The 13,616-nt window shown below is 39.7% G+C and overlaps 1 protein-coding gene across 1 annotated transcript in view; it reads right to left on the bottom strand.

Moving 5' to 3' along the window:
- Nucleotides 1-13,616, bottom strand: part of RAB20 (RAB20, member RAS oncogene family) — a 28,417-nt gene that overhangs the window by 1,227 nt on the left and 13,574 nt on the right. The window lies entirely within an intron of this gene.

The following is a 13,616-nucleotide window of genomic DNA, read 5'->3' as shown; positions in this document are numbered from 1 at the left end:
AACAGTGCCACAGGCCAGCTCAGCTCACTGCTTGCTCACTGTCAGAGCAGGGAATCTGTACAGACAGAATCACACAGAATCACAGAATGTCAGGGACTGGAAGGGACCTCGAAAGATCATCTAGTCCAATCCCCCTGCTGGAGCAGGAACACCTAGGTGAGGTTACACAGGAAGGTGTCCAGGTGGGTTTTGAATGTCTCCAGAGAAGGAGACTCCACAACCTCCCTGGGCAGCCTGTTGCAGTGCTCTGGCACCCTCACTGTGAAAAAGTTTCTTCTCAAATTTAAGTGGAACCTCCTGTGTTCCAGGTTGTACCCACTACCCCTTGTCCTATCATCGGTTGTCAGTGAGAAGAGTCTGGCTCCATTCTCATGACACTCACCCTTTACATATTTATAAACATTAATGAGGTCACCCCTCAGTCTCCTCTCCTCCAAGCTACAGAGACCCAGCTCCCTCAGCCTTTCCTCACAAGGGAGATGCTCCACTCCATCATCTTCATGTCTCTCTCTGGACTCTCTCCAGCAGTTCCCTGTCCTTCTTGAACTGAGGAGCCCAGAACTGGACACAATATTCCAGATGTGGTCTCACCAGGGCAGAGCAGAGAGGAAGGAAGAACCTCTCTTGACCTAAGTAAGATGAGTGTTAAACACACACAATGTAGAGAACCCAAACTACATTTTAACAGTAATTTATCTTTTAAGTTGCTCTGACCAGCACTCAAAAACCAACAGTTCATAACAGACCATTTCTTCCTCCTCATAATTCAGTGAGGATCTCCCAGCACTTCCAGCTAAGCCTTGACAGTCTCTTTCAAATCCATTTCTTGGAAGACAAAACTGACTCCTCCTTAAGTTTGGGGAAGCAAAAGTTGCAAAGGGACTAACTGAAAATAGGCAGAATACAGACAGTGTTTTTCTTTCATACCAAGAACTGCAACTTTCCTCAAATATCTGCTACACGTAGAATTTTCTGGAGCACGTTCACTTTTTCTTGATCGAGTTTTGAGGAATAAAGATAAAACACAGTAGATTTCAACCAGCCAGAGTCAGGCTTAGGTCACTATAGAAGTGTGAATGAACGAGAAAATTAAAAAAGATTTAAAAAAAAGCCATCTATGCTCTTCTGAACATTTAAGGATCATCATCATTTATCAACCCTGTTCATACACAGAGCCTCCGCTTACAGAAAATCTGGAAGTGATCTGGTTACATTAATTTTCTGCACAAAGCTACTGGCCACCATCAGTTACAGCATTGTGAAATCCTGTGTAAATGACTATGGAATAGGAAAAGCAGAAGAAATTCATGCTGAAAAATACATATCAGTGTATACTGGGAGAAGACACCTGCACATGAACATGCACACTGTGCAAATAACTTAGAGTCTATCTCCAGTCGGGAAAAGAACTTAAAATAGAACTTTGAGTCCCTGTAGAATGTCTTTTGACAAACTTCAGGACACTACCCCACGGTGGCGAGAAGAGAGACACAGTGTTCATTGTTATCAGCAAAATAAAACTGGAAAACATCAAGCCAGAACATGAAATCCAAAGTTCACCCAACAGTGAGTGACATTCCTGGAACTGCCAGAGAAACAGATTTTAAAAGGTGCAGAATACGCTATAAAGAGGCCTGAAAGAAGCTGGTGAGGATGCTTAGAACTATGCAAAACTTTTGCATGAGTTAAAACTGGGGGATCTGTCAAGCTAGTGAATGACTGAAAAAAATAAAACAAAAAGAGGATATAAACAGATGTCTATAAATTCAGGCCTCGCACTGAGAAAGTAACCCAGGAACAACTATTTACTCTTTCTCATAACACGGAAAATTAGGATTTCACATCAAAAATCCTGTGTGGTGTTTAAATACTTTCCTACACAGTGAATAATTGGTAGTAGGGGTTGTACAACAGAGGTCACAAGTTCAATGAATGGAGTTGAAAAAGCGTTAGGCAAAGCTCATGGAGAATTGCTTCTGTCCAATGTTGTATAACCTCCAAATTGTTTTCTTCCAGTGAAATAAATTCTTTAAACCAGTGATCTGAAGGTAGAAAAAAGGAGAGAAAAAAAGCCAGCATATGCCCTTGTTGATGTATGATGGGTAAGGGCAAGGGAGATTGGGGTGCAGGGGAATGAGGGAATGAGGAGGTCAGTGCTTTGACACTCTTTTCTCCAATCTTATGTTCAAAGTTGGGCTTTCAGTTGGACATTTTTCAGTACAAGTTTGTTCTGTGACCTACTTTGTTTCCATCCGAATCCTGATTATACTGCGTTCTGGAAACCACAATGGAACACATATCCTCCCCCATTCTCCCACTCCAGATGCCTGAGCCATAAAATCCAGCCCCCAAAATCATACACTACAGCAACCGAGTACTAGAACAATACTATTACTTGTTTTATGGAATTTGTATGCTAATCTAATCTTGCACAGCATAATATAAACCATGACATTTTTACATTCCAATTACCAACTGGCTACTTCTACAAATAATATATTGTTGAAAAGAGAAAAAGGCAGTAAGAAGAATTTACCTTGCATAAGGGATTAATTATGACAGAGGAATTATGGATAGTCTCTCTTGCTCACCCACATAACACAATCTACACACAGAAAAAATGCTTAATTTATTTTTGCAGCACAGTTTCCTTGTACAGACCACTTCTGGCCCTTAAGGGCTGGAACAACCTTAGATGTGGAAATCCCCCAAAACTACACAAAGTATTTAAACTGATATCTGCCCCCACCGTGTCAGGCAAAATAGTATCAGACATTACAGTGAATAACTTATTAAAACAGTCACACCCTTCTTATGGCCCTTTATTTCTTTCTCCGGACCCATCTGGTCCCACTACAACCATGTACCTTTTTAAACCATTAGCCAAATTAAACAGTAAACCCTGAATCCAAGAATGAAACCGTTTTGGTATTTCAGAAATAAAGCTAACAAGGCAGAGTGGCAGAATGGTCAAATAATTTGCAAGCAAAGGAATTGCAAGGAAAAACCAAATCAACGACAAAGGCACAACATTAGGGAAATTTCTTAAAGCCAAGCAACAGAATCACAGAATGGTTGGGATTGGAAGGGACCTCTGAAGATCATCTAGTCCAACCTGTAACCAAAAACTAATTTCTGTTTTTCTTTTCATCTTTATATTTTGCATATTTACCGCAGTTCAACAACCCTACAGTCATATTGCTACTTGCAGCACCATTAACTTCTCAGATGCTCTTCCAGCAAGTACAAGAAGTCCTGCTGGAGATTTTACTCACTCAGGACCAGCACAGCCACCAACCATTTTCAAAGTCCTATGATGGTTATAAACAAAACAAAAATTTTGAGCCAAATGGACCTCAGTACCATCAAGCTCACAAGAAACCCAAGGGAGACAGAAGGGAAAAGTAGATCATGCAAGAGGCCAGCCTGATAAATAAGCAAGGCTAACTTTAAAGTGTGCTGAGACTTGGACTTAAGGCCTAAACTTTGGTCTAGCCAGCCTCCTACAACAACCCGACCTCTCAGCCAGAAGGCAGCAGCCCACGTGAACGCTTTCTCCGGATGGGACCACAGTCTGACCAAGCATCCCCTTCCCCTCCCAGCTGAGGGATCCACTGATCACAGCAATGCCCCAGTCTCCTCATTGGAGCCATCCTCCTGCCCGCTGTCCCCAGGGGTGGTGTCCAAAGCAGCCTGTGAAGTTGCTGCTGATGTTGAGGAGGTCAAAAGATTTCCTCCAGCCATGTTTGAGTGCTCCTTCCTTCCACCTCTTCAAAGGTTTTTCACCACAACTTCTTAAGCAGCGTAACTTCCCACACACACTCTTTCAAGAAATCCTTAACAGGAAGAACAAGTTTTAAATGTCTCCGTGTTTAGCACATACAACAAGGCAAAACCAGACTGTTACTTTAAAGTCTTGAGGGAATAAACCACCACAAATGCTAAAAAGCTAAAAATATCTTCCAAAAGGTACTGGGAAAAAGTACTGCCATTCCTCAAATATCACAGTCTGAACAGAGTCCTAAATTCCAAGTTCCTAAACTAAATATGTAATATGGAAAAGTATATGAAGGTGAGCAACAGAAGCACACTAACATTGCACCAAAATGAACAAGAGTGCAAAACCATCCAGAAAGTTCTCAGTCCATAAACCAGGTATCTTCCGAGGATTTTCACTGTAATTTAAGCAGGATTGTAATCTGAACAGTAAAGAGGAATCAACAGAAACATAAGGTATCAGGCCAGGGGTGTCACACTCGTTTTCAGCAGCGGCCAACATCAGCCTCGCGGTTGCTTTCAAAGGGCTGAATGTGATTTTAGGCCTGTATATATGTAGGAGTAGTTACACAGTCCTAAAATTACATTCAGCCCTTTGAAGGCAACTGTGAGGCTGACATGTCCCCTGCTGAAAACGAGTCTGACACCCCTGAGCTAGGCTTTGCCTTTCAAATTGTCTTTCTCCTCTATAAGAGAGTCTGAACTTGAGTGTACACAAAGAGGGCCAAGGAGCTGTGCCCTAAGGAAACAGACAAAACAGGAAAGAAAAGAGAGAGTGTGACACCCACAACACAGCACAGAAATTGGTATTGGAAAGAAATGAGAGCTGAGGATTCAGCCGCAGTGGATGAAGGTTCAAAGGGTGACCCTGATGCTGCTGAGTTACCTCAGCGGGAACACGCGCGTGATCACAAGAGCAGACAAAGAAGCTCCTTTTTAAGGAACAGCATTTCCTTCTGTTTGCAGACAAAGCAGTAAAGTTGTGACCCTTTAAAGGACATTAGGGAAAAACAATTCTGCTAAGAACTGAGATTTCTGTTTGTGCACGTATACCGAGATATATATTATCAAAGAACAAACAATAAAGGTCCCTGAAGGTTTCAAGAAAATTCCCCTGCCCACATGTGAGTCAGGCTGTAAAGTTTTGACACCAATGAAGTCAGACTTCTTCATTACCTTGTGCAAGATTGATATTTATTTCTTCTAGGTGGCTTTATCACATTTCCCTTGAAGTAAGGAGCTTTATTAAGAACCAGACTATGCCTGTGGTTACTTGAGGATAAAAATAAAGCTCTCCATCCCAAAGGATTAGCATGGAGGACATAAGTAGGAATTAGTGGCAACAAATGAGTCAGGAAGCACTGGAGAGCTCCAGTTTTGTATATCCAGGAGCTGTCTGAATATGTGATTTCCCGATCCATTCAAAAAATGCCAGCATTTGGTTTTCCTCCAGGACAAAATTCCCCATAGAAGAAAAGTCTCTGGAGAAAACAAAACAAAACACACACACGCACGCCCCAACAAAACATACCACACACACATCACCACACTCCCCCCCAAAAAACCTAATCACCAAAACAACTACAGTTGAGCAACTAGAAAAGTAATTTAAGCTACATCTTCACCTAGTATTATATAGACACAATGCTGCATTATAGAATATACTTGTATATATCGAAGTTTCAGAATGCATCAGAGCTCTAGGTCTCCTAAAAATCAAGATGACATTTATTTTGCTTATACTCATTACTTAGATATGAATCAACATTTGAGGCATGAACTGTGCCCTATTCCAGGAGCTTCAGTTTAAGTTATTAAAATTAGATATGGATATCTGGGCCAAAGCAGAACATAATATAAACATAGGAAAGTACTTATCTTAATACCCAAAGGGCTTCACTTTCATGTTTTAAAGTAGAAAGAGCTACACATGGAAGAAGAAAATAACAGCCACATGGGTTAAGTGAGCAACAAACAAAGGAAGGTTCTTTAATACAGCTCTCCAAATAAAAAACATCAAAAACAGTCAAGAAAGTGGGATCAGTGTAATACATGACTGGGACAAGCTTACTCCATTTCTAAATGCAACTTACTCTCAATCGCTAAGTCGACTATCTCTATCTCATAATAAAAGAAGACGTCAAATGGCAAAAAATATAATCTCTTCCCTTAAATCTATGTATTTTTGTCTTAATGAACAGATACTTTGAGTTCTGTATGAATCCGAAATTCCCAAGATCCCACAAACATCCCCACTCTACAAATGGGAATCGGTTCAGGCTTGCGAAGCTCCTTCTGCAAAACTGCAGTTTGGTGTGAGCAAGAAAGCCCCATGAACAGGAGCTTCATTCACTTGTCACTTAGGCAAGATCAGAAATCATGATGACACTGAGCCCTGTCTTCCAGTCAGCTTTAATCATCATATTAGAAATACCACTCCTCCACTAACAAAAGCTTCGTTTTGACACAAAAATCCATGGCTAGAAAGTCTAGAACTAACCCACTGCATAATCATTATCTATTAATTACTTAAATCCCTTCAGATTTGGTCTTAGAAAATGGGGGTTATTCAAAACTACTTTTTCAATAAATAGAAACAACACAACTTCAGTCTCTAGAGCACTTTTCACGCCAATTTAAAACATAAAAGCACATAAAAGCACCATCATATCATGTTGTACTTATGGTTCCTTCTCACCAACACACACAGTCTGTATCAAAATGTTATTCACAAGCCAATGTCCAAAGTTACTAAGTTCCAAGCCTGCAGCATTTAGGTATTTATACTGCTGCTTTTATATAGATATAGGAAATATACTGCATGAGCGCTTCTTGCCCTCCCCTAGAGGCTGGCATTCGGGATGGCAAATGTAATCAGGCCATTTCTTTCAAGCCCATTAAAAAAAAAATAAAAAAAAAAATAAAAAAAAATAAAATATATATATATGCATATATATATATAATCCTAATATTCAAATGGAGGCAAGTCACAGATTCAAAGGGACCAACAATGTATTTGTACTCTCCGCCACAGATGAGAAAGCCTCGTGAACCATTAACAGTGAAGCAGAAGATGCTTCCTAGTACATTTAACTCCATGACAACTGAAAAAAAAGGCAGTTCTCAAGATTTCAGTGCACTTTTATACAGGAGGAAAGTAACATTTTCCTGATCTGGAAGCGGTGATACATTATGCCACTATAATCTAGTCCCCACTGAATTCACATACAAAAAATCTTATATAATCTATTGGTATAGAATAGAATTCTACAAAATATTAAAATATTCCATTTCATAGATCTGATTTTGTCTGAACAGTCCAATAAGTTACTTGAGAAAATCCAACTAGTCATCTAAGTGGAGGCAGAGAAAGGTTTTGATGAAACAGAAAATGCCTTGGCACTATAATCCCAAATTTATGAATTATGATACCACAGTATGGTTTTTATCCTAAGAGATTAAGCTGCACCATTCTGGGTAAATAACAATATTAAGGAGAGAATTTTTTATTATTTTATTTTTCAGAAGTCTACTAAACTACCATCAGTGATCCAGCAGTGTCTGGGATAAAACACACCCCAAAATATATGTAAACTGTGTTTTTAGGGAACCTAAATTTTGATAGCAATAAAAAAAGAGGAAAATTACACAGCCATGAATAACTGAAGAGCCATTTGAAGGATTAATTCTTAAACACAATTCTAATCAAGAATATGAATCTTATATTTTATCTTTGGAGTACAGCCACTTATCTCTTGCAAACTTCTGCAGGAATATTTAATAAATATTAATGCACTCTCCACAGAATAAGAGGACAAGCTACAACAGTGTTCAGGAAAAACAGGAGGAGATGATTGGCATTACCCAGCATCGAGGCCTATTACTGGGAATTCTGCCTCCAACATAATATTCCAGGGAAAAAAAAAAATAAAACTCACTCTTTATTTTAATTCCTTTACAAAACAAATCTGCCATCCTTTTGGGCATCTAAATTATCTATTAACATTCTGCCAATGGAAGATGACTAACCCCTGGAAGGACAGTCCACACCAGCAACTACCAGTGTGCCTTAAGTAAAGCAACTCTTACTTCCCCTGCTTTAGTTAAGGGCACTAAAATCACAACCCTACCCCCTACTACATTTCATTTAAAAAAAAAAAAAGAAAGAAAGATATGGAAAGCCGCACAAATATGGAAAAGGAATAAATTTTAAAGAGGGTGCAGACAAACTACACAGAAAAAAAGCCAAACACCGCTGCCTGTATCCTGTATGAGGTCTTGCTCTTTTTGCTTGTTCTCATACAAAGGTAGCATACAAATTCAATTTTTTGAGTTGTAATCAGCACTAGTATGGCTGGGAAAGGAATCGGTTTGGGATCTTTACAAACAAAAAGAATCACTAGAAAGTGTGAAGAAAAAGGAGGCTTTTACTTACCACAAATGGAAATTCAACTACATTCTGTATATAGGAATACTAATACATGTAATAAAAAGCTATATACAGATTTATTTTAGCCTATTTTTTCCCCTCCCCTTTAACTATAATAACTAAACTAAAAATAACAGGCATGCCATAAATAAGGTTTGCAGGACATGTTTCGGCAGGCACCAATGAGTATGAAGTATGTAAAAGATAATGCCTTAAAATTCTAGCCACTTCACCTACCTCTGAAAGATAAGCTTTCCCTTAAAAGGATTAATAACTTCACTAATAGTAATGCTTTCTTTACAGATTCAAGCTTATGCCTAGTTTACAGTCTTTTTGAAAGGAAAGTCACCTTACCAGCCAGCCAAAAGAAATTATAGCATCAACTATTATTAATTTGCTTCTCCTTTTATGGTTTTAATCAGTAAAAAGCTCTCATATTTTGGCTGTGTTTCCTTTTGCAGTTTTTTTTGCTGAATACACCCAGAGCAATTATAGCACAACCCATTCAAGACAGCCCTGATGGGCTGAAGAACAACCCCTCTCACACCCCTGTCCTTTCCCAGAACAGCTTCCCCTCCTCAAACTTGAGTTATACCAATAGGTCAAGCCCTTTTCAATCCACTCCTTAATTGCTATTAGAGCACCAATTCAATTATCATTCCAGAAGTGGGACTCTGGCATGATTCACATAAAACAATTCTTCCAAAGAAGTTCAGTCGAATGGGCCTTTTATTGTTAGGACAAATAGCAGGCTGAGAAGTTATGCAAGAATAATGTCACACGCCAAGCTCCGTAAGACGTTGTTAACATCTACGGGATCATCTGAGCTTTATCTGAAGACAACAGCTTGTGATACGTTTCTCTGCAGCAAAAGGGCACACACAAAACCCTGTTTAATAGAAGTGGCAAAAGAGAAAATAATGGGAATTTTTGCTACGGGGTTAGTTTTATTTCATATCCTTCAGAAAGGTTATCTTTATGTCTAGTCACAACATTTTTCTCATGTGCTGAAGAAATGACTCAAAAGACACGTAGCTTTAACTCACAGCACACCTTTAAAGAACACACAGCTGAAACACGGATAAAAACTTGCTGTGTTTTTTTGACAGTTAACAGTGTGACAGTTTATGGAGAAATGTCCTTTTAAGTAAAAGTTTTGCTTATTAAAGGCAACTAAACTAAAAGCAGATGCCTCACAGCTTATGCTGGTGCCGATCAATGTGTTGTTGCATCCTGCAGAGCCTGCCCAGTCACAGAGGTATCCAAGAAAGCTCATTACTGCAGATGAAACCCTCTCACCCACACCTCAACTCTAATAAACATCCCTCTTTCATCTTGTCAAATCCTGTATTATTCAGTCATGAACTAGTATAAGTATTCCCTGAATTTTTTGAAGCCAGGCCTGAAGTGTAATTTGCCAATTTTCTCTCCATAACTGGCAGTGAAGTTTTTCATTACTAGCTCCCAAACACAGATCTGTTGGACACACTCAAGGAAAGGAGGAGATCAAGTTAACATGGCAAAGGAAAAAAAAAAAATTAAAAAAAAAAATCACCAAGCGAGGCCAGAGATCAAGCGTAATCCTCATTTGAGTCTGATTTCCTGAGTAATAAAGATGATAGAATTTCACGCAGCCTTCATCCGCATCTTGTGACTGATTTTATAAAGCGACCAAAGAAAAAGAAGTTATTTTCTCACAAATTAGTGTGCTGCATTTCAGGTTTCAGACTCTGAATTTTTATAGACTTTCACCATCATTATGTATCAGCTTTAAAAAAAACAACCAAAAAACAACAACAAATCTACTAGACACCCCCCTTCCCACACACACCAAAAAACCAAACCAACCAACCAACCAACCAACAACAAAAAAAGGCAAACAAAACCCCACCACCCAAAACACAAACACCAACACACACAACCTCACTCTCCCCTCTAAAAGGTATTTCTGTGTGAGTTAACCCTCTTCTTGTTAGGCTGGAGAAATTAATATTCAGGCTCTTTGCCTCTTGCAGATTCCTCTACACAATTAATCATCCTTGTAGCTCTTTTCTCCTACCTTTCCACATTATTCTACAGCCAAGACTATAAAAGAGTCAAAAGAGTCTCACTGAAACGATGATGTTACTTAAATTAGGGCAACAAAGATGATTAAGGGAGTGGAGCATCTCCCTTATGAGGAAAGGCTGAGGGAGCTGGGTCTCTGTAGCTTGGAGGAGAGGAGACTGAGGGGTGACCTCATTAATGTTTACAGATATATAAAGGGTGAGTGTCATGAGGATGGAGCCAGGCTCTTCTCGGTGATAATCAATGATAGGACAAGGGGTGATGGGTACAAACTGGAACACAAAAGGTTCCGCTTAAATTTGAGAAGAAACTTTTTCACATGAGGGTGCCAGAGCACTGGAACAGGCTGCCCAGGGAGGCTGTGGAGTCTCCTACTCTGGAGACATTCAAAACCTACCTGGATGCCTTCCTGTGTAACCTCATCTAGGTGTTCCTGCTCCGGCAGGGGGATTGGACTGGATGATCTTTTGAGGTCCCTTCCAAATACCTAACATTCTGTGATTCTGTGAAATTCTTCACTACTTTCACCCCTCCCAACACACGGTATGCTTTTCAGAACAGCTCACAGGCTTTGGGACACCAAAAGGTAGCACCAAGAGCTCAATCTGCCATCTACTACCAACTCAATGGACCTTGCAAAACACAGACTCTTGCTCAAATGAATCGAGCTTAACCTGTTACCAGCTCCCCACACCATTAGTCTCTCTTCATTTGCAGCCTTACACATTTGTTTAGTCCACATATTTCTAGCTGCAATCATCTTTTTATGAAGAAACTTACAAACTCTGCACAATGTCTGCACTGGACAAAGGGCCTGCACAACCCTTATGTGAAGGAGAGGAAATACTATCAGGGAAGATTCCTGTTATCTACAAGATTTAGTCCATAAACTAGCTTCAGCTTTTGTGGACAAAAGAGTACCCAAGATGTATTCTCTTGCATAAATCCAAAATTATTTTTCTTGCTGGCAAGAATAAATCAGAACTTAATAATAAAATAAAGCCCAAGCTTTTAAGCTCACAAGAACTCTAATTTCAAAACCAAAGTTCCCATAGAAACACAAATTTTACTGCAGCAGTATGCTTTCTATCCAAAGTTTTACATTTTATCGTATTATGCCTAGTAACACAAAGCATTACACAGGAAAAAATAAGCCCCTAACTACACTAACTAACATGTCTTTTCCAACAAAAACTTTGGCTAGACCTGGGGAAAAAAGTCAACCCCCCAGCCAACAACAACAAAACACCACACACAACAAAATATGTGCAACTTAAGATCCCATTGACACCTCTACAATCCTGAACAACATTTTCACTTAGCTAGATAAGACTTAGTTTTGTCCAACCATCCATTTTGTTTAGTTCTCCTGACCTTCTGTGTTTATTTTTAAGTGAAGGAAATAACCCAGAAGCTTCAAGCAATTCCCATATTTTTCAGCTGTCTGGAAACGTAGTGCCTTGTAAAAGAAGAACAGAATTGACCTTAGCCCTGCCAGTCCAGCAAGCACATCTTGAGTGCACTTGCAACACAAACTGAAAAAAATGACACCAGTATTTATCTGTTTCCTTCTGAAACCCCACAAGTCCTGCAGGAAGATGTTTTATTTAAATACTGAAGTCTGGCAAAAAAAAGGAGGGCACACCAAATTTATGGGATGTTATCATCCTGTCCAAGAGCCAAGGCTCCACCAGAACTCCAGCTGAGATCTCACATCAACACCATCTGTACTGAAAAGAGATGGTGCCAGGGTGCTTGAGAGTTAAATTTATGAAGCTCTTGTACGCCTGAACTAAAACGGGAGCAAGAGTGCAAGGATGAATCTAGAAATTTTAATCTATGTAAAATGTAAGCATCGATGTGGAATTCTTTATGTTTCAAAGACAATTTTAAACTGCTACTTAAAAAAGAACTGGTCATTTGGCAGATGCCCTTCTTAAGGAAAGATATTATTGGAGTTGGAGGTGGGGGGAAACCCTTTGGATTTACTTTGGCAGAGTTCTGCGGGAAGCAATAGCACTGAACACTTAACTGCCGCAGGAGAGCTTGACAGTCAAATATTGCTCGGCAGCAGGCAACAGAGAGGCTGGTTACAGGACAGGGCCGCAGAACAACCTCACCTGCAGAAGCCACTCGCTTCTGGGTTGTGCAAGAAGACTTCTGGTCGTAATACCCACTGGAATGCCAATCCACCTCCTCCAAGAAAAGCTCCTCCTACAGAACAGCAATTCATTTTCCACAGGATGAGCTCTAAAAGCAGCTTGTTTTTCTTTCCGGTACCTGAAAACTGACACTTTTTCCTTAAATTTACAATTCCTTTTCCACAGGGGAGCAGACACTGCAGCTGAGCCCACTTCTCCAATTGCTAAGCAGAGATGGTTACCAATTCCTTATCTCCAGAGTCACGCCAAAAGGAGATCTTCAAAGCCCACGCTCCCTCCCCAGGATTGCTCTCCACACTGAGAGGCAGGTCCTCAGCTCAGGCAGGAATGCACGGCCGGGTGTATTTTGGCACAGTCTGACTGGCACTGCAGGGCTGGGAGGTCACTCCACACACGTCGGATGTTTTATATTGATCAAAAAAGAACTGGCAAGTTAACTCGGCTTCCAGTTTACCCAAGCAAACATTCATACAGGTGTGTGATTAAAAGAAAATAAATAAATAAATAAAACCAGAGATGAGTAGGGTTAATTGAGATTGCCCTCCTAAATGTATCTCAATAAGCACCCTGAAATGCCACCACTCCTCAGGCGTTCCTGCCAGCTCTCGGTGAAGAGTTAGCAAGTCGGTGTCTGCCCACTCCCTCACAAATGAGAAATCCTTCCTGCTTTTCTTCATTTTTATTCCTGTCTTAAGTTTACTTGGGTTTTTCCAATTTCCTCATTAGGTACTTTGCTCTCACCTTAGATATATCTTTATTATTTTTTTTTTTTTTAATCAAAATTTACTGCAGGATTTTTTGCAGAAGGGTAACTACATGCATACCATTTTTTTGCAGAAAGGTAACTACTTAAATACCAAGTCAATCAATACAGTACACCATGCCATTTTTTGAGCGAGGAAATACCATGAACTCAATAAATACCTTAATTATGGACAGTGACATTTTAGAGACGAAAAATAGTTCCTTGCTACTGATTGTAGATCCTGTTTGGATGAACATTCATATCCAACCATAAATAAAATTAAACAGTCTAATGTATTAGAAAGATTATTATTTTTCCATATTACCACTTTAACCCCAAACAAATAATACGTATTTCTGGCTCCTGGCTGTCAGTCTTCAAACCCCTTCCCAACTATAGGAAACCAAACCACCACCATGTAGCTATTAACATTTTT

This window comes from Streptopelia decaocto (genome assembly GCF_964273445.1).
Source record: "Streptopelia decaocto genome assembly, chromosome: 1".
NCBI lineage: Eukaryota > Metazoa > Chordata > Aves > Columbiformes > Columbidae > Streptopelia > Streptopelia decaocto.
Note: the sequence above shows the minus strand (reverse complement) of the source record. Positions and strands in the feature narration are given on the sequence as shown.